Here is a 3,395-nt window from a genome sequence, read left to right as displayed (position 1 = left end):
AAGGCCGGACTCTGACTCATTCAGAGCCCGCGTGCAGCGTTCACACTCTTGTTCCACCTTTTCCCACAAGGTTTTGACGTGGTCCAAGTCGACCTTAAGAGCGAACAGAGACGTTTCGGCACTGGAGGAAGGATCAAGTTTAGCCTCGAACTGACAAAGTTTGTCAGTGACGCTAATGAAGTGGTTTAACGCCATCTTGTTGCTAGCTGACGCTTTTTGACCTGCTGCTCTCGTAGTTGGAGGTGTGGTTTTGGGTATGGTGGGCACCTTTACTGTCAGTTGAGCGGGTGAAGGTGAGGGCGAAGCTAAGCTTGGGACCGTTGGAGTCGAAGAGGGACTGGACCTGGGCTGATGGGAGGACGGAATGACAATAGGAACTGCAGAAAGCTTTGCGCTGTCCTTCTCGCTGTCGCTGGACATAATATTCTCGCTTATGAGCCTTAACGACAAGAAGAGCGGCTTATTTGAGGCGCCTTGGATGTACGGACAAAAGCTCTTGCTTTGTTTGTTGCTGAGAAATGCTTTGCCGTCGAAATTAAACGCCGGCAGTAAGATATTGAACACCTTTTTGGTCTCCTTCTTAATCAAATTTTTTGTGGAGGCGCTAAAAGGTTGCAAAGGAAAAAAGGCACCCGCAAATAGTATTTTATGTATTTATTTAATAAAAATAATTTTGATTGTTTTTCCAGAGTTTTATTATGTTTGAATTTTAAATGGAGTGGGCGCGGAATAACATGCAGAAAAAAAAAAACGTGTGCAGGGGGCCAATATTGTGACCGTGACTTCAGTCACCGATAGTTGTTATGGATAATTGTTGATGCGCACCACTAATTAGCGAAATGTGTGTGTAATAATTATAAGCAACTAATTTTGACGTTTGATGTCGGGAACGCGCGTTCGTGTCGGTGAAGCTGATCGAATATGCGCCTGGTGGCCTGGCGAAGATGGTGAGATATGCGCCGGCGCCTCTGGAGTTGTGTTTCGGATGGGCGCACTCTTTATATAGGTGAGTTGTTGTGTTATGTCGTGTTAGTACAATTGTGTATTAACAACAGATACCCGTGCCAGATACCAATGCGAGGATTATCGACAAGTGTTAGACGGATACGTCTGCGCAGTGTGTGGTGTTATATGTGTAAATGTGGACATGCGTAAAAAATAAATAAAGATGTGGCCGGCGTATGTTGATATACGCGCAAGTGCATAGGCATATGCCGGTGGCAAGATTACTTATTGGTGGAATTTTTTCGTGAATTCCATAAACGCAGGCGCCACGCGAGGGCTATTGTGTATGCCAAGGAAACGTTGGCAGATTTTATTTGTTTTAAATTTGGAGTCGTGGATCGACAGCCACGTTACGTGAATTGTGTTAGTAGAATAAGTATTTATGTACGGATGGAAAATATATGTGTATATATGTGTATAATAATATGCTTATTTAGTATATGTATGAATTAATATATGAGTGATATATGTTTGTGCCTTTTGATGGTTGCAAAAATATATGCACTTGTGTATGCTGATATGTGAGTGTTTAATTCCAAATTTATTGTTGCATGTGAGGTTCATATGGTGTTGTATATGTATGTGCATATGTACGTTTACTGTTAAGGAGACGGCGATTACAAATGCAAATTAATGCGGATGGACGGATTTATTAAATTTGTTTTTAATAATGTGTTGCAATTGTGTTTTATGTTGCGGTACCTGCCGTTGGCAAGCCGTTTTGGTTGCAGACAAGCTGCCTTATAGGAGGCGCGAAGGATGGAAAATCACTTCCGCAGTGGCTGGTTTGAGCCCTTGGATAGGGAACGGAAAGCTTGATGCTAATTCCGTTTTGGGGGTCGGCGGACAGACCGACAGAACAAATGGCGGTAAGTTGCAGAGTAAAAAATGCGCTTTTTACTTAGCTCTATTTTCTCCTTAGGAATCCAACGGTGCCAAGAACAAGCTGGGGCGAACGGATGAGATCTTGTGTTTAAAAATGGCGGCGTAAGAAAAACCTTGCACTTTTCGTTTTTCCTCTGTTCACTTTTCAGATTATGCCGTCTCACCAGTAAAGCGCTTACAAACTAATTCGACTATTGTGGAGAGAGGCAGCGAAGCGGGCATCGCTCTGTTAACTAACATAGGCGCTAACAGCTGTTAGTATTGACTGCTGCTGCTGCTGCGCCAGCTTCGGCTGTAGTTAACAGCGCGCTGCCGCATAAACAGGTATTAAAGATAAAAGACGGAAATGTCATTAAATGTAAAAATGCAGTCTTTTCAACTAACAACCAATGCAAAAAAATTAATAAAATCAGTATGTGCTTAAGATCAAATATTGTAGATTTTTCAAATGACAACTGCATTTCAAAGTTAATAACAAATAGACCAAACAATCGTACCATCATTAACGATAATCACATAAAAGCAATAGAACTAATAGATACAGGTATTCTTCTTCTGAACAACTTTAGTGGTAAGATTTCAAGTAATAATGAATCCCAAACACTTAAGGGATCGTTCATAATTAAATTTAATAATTGTACATTAGATATAATTATATATAAATCAGTTTTTTTCATCATACGAAACCTCTAGCTATAAGCCACTACCAGCTATGATTCAACTGGAGAGGCCGCTGACAACGATGGAGGAGGTTCTATCCCTACAACTGATGAAGGACCTGAACATCAAAAATACAGAAAGGATAAGTGCTCTGCAACCTAACCTCAAGGCAAACACATTCTCAAGTATTGGGATATCAGCTGGAGTTGTGTTTATGTTCATCACCTACGTAGTAAAGCTAAAGATGTGCGGACCGAGCACAAAAGTAGTGGAGAAACAAAGCAATCCCTCAAGCGAAGTGCTGCGCCCAAAGAGGACCAACACGGCAGAAACTCCCTCGGAAAGCCATACTAAAAAACCTAGAAGCATCCATGATCTCCCCGGATTTTAATTCATCGACCGCGACGTTCGAGATAAGGGAGGGAGGAGTTAACAGTTTAGTTACTCAAAACGCCAACATTGAGTACCAAATTGTCGCACTGACCGCCGCACGTGGCAAATCAACGTGCTGGGAAATGCTGACATAAAGTGTTGAGTATCTAATTCGGTGCATACGGGGTCAACGCGCTGGCAAGCCAGCTACCGTGGGATCGCAACCTCAGCAGTCTGCGGAACCGATGGCGACTATTGGTTCCCAAGAAGGCCAAAATGTGGTCTCAGCGATTCTCGGTGCAACGTCGACGCCGACGTCAACGTAGGAACGCTGGGACAAAGGTTTCGTTAGGGCTTAGCTTAAATATTAAGTTCAGTTTGTAATCAACTCGACAATAAGCACATAGTGCTGTAATAAATATTTTTTTATATAAAATAAACATAAAATTTATTAATTTATACAACAGGTAGAA

General features: G+C 42.0%; 1 long non-coding RNA gene across 1 annotated transcript; it reads left to right on the top strand.

Moving 5' to 3' along the window:
- Nucleotides 1–941: 941 nt before the first annotated feature.
- LOC115628211 lies at nt 942–3,189 on the top strand. Its single transcript, XR_003995783.1, has 3 exons — nt 942–1,006; nt 1,069–1,874; nt 1,928–3,189. It is a non-coding gene; the product is annotated as an uncharacterized LOC115628211 (long non-coding RNA).
- Nucleotides 3,190–3,395: the final 206 nt, after the last annotated feature.

The sequence above is a fragment of the Scaptodrosophila lebanonensis genome, unplaced genomic scaffold, assembly GCF_003285725.1.
Source record: "Scaptodrosophila lebanonensis strain 11010-0011.00,11010-0021.00 unplaced genomic scaffold, SlebRS2 tig00000112-arrow-arrow-pilon, whole genome shotgun sequence".
Classification (NCBI taxonomy): domain Eukaryota; kingdom Metazoa; phylum Arthropoda; class Insecta; order Diptera; family Drosophilidae; genus Scaptodrosophila; species Scaptodrosophila lebanonensis.
This window is presented reverse-complemented; position numbering and strand designations above follow the sequence as displayed.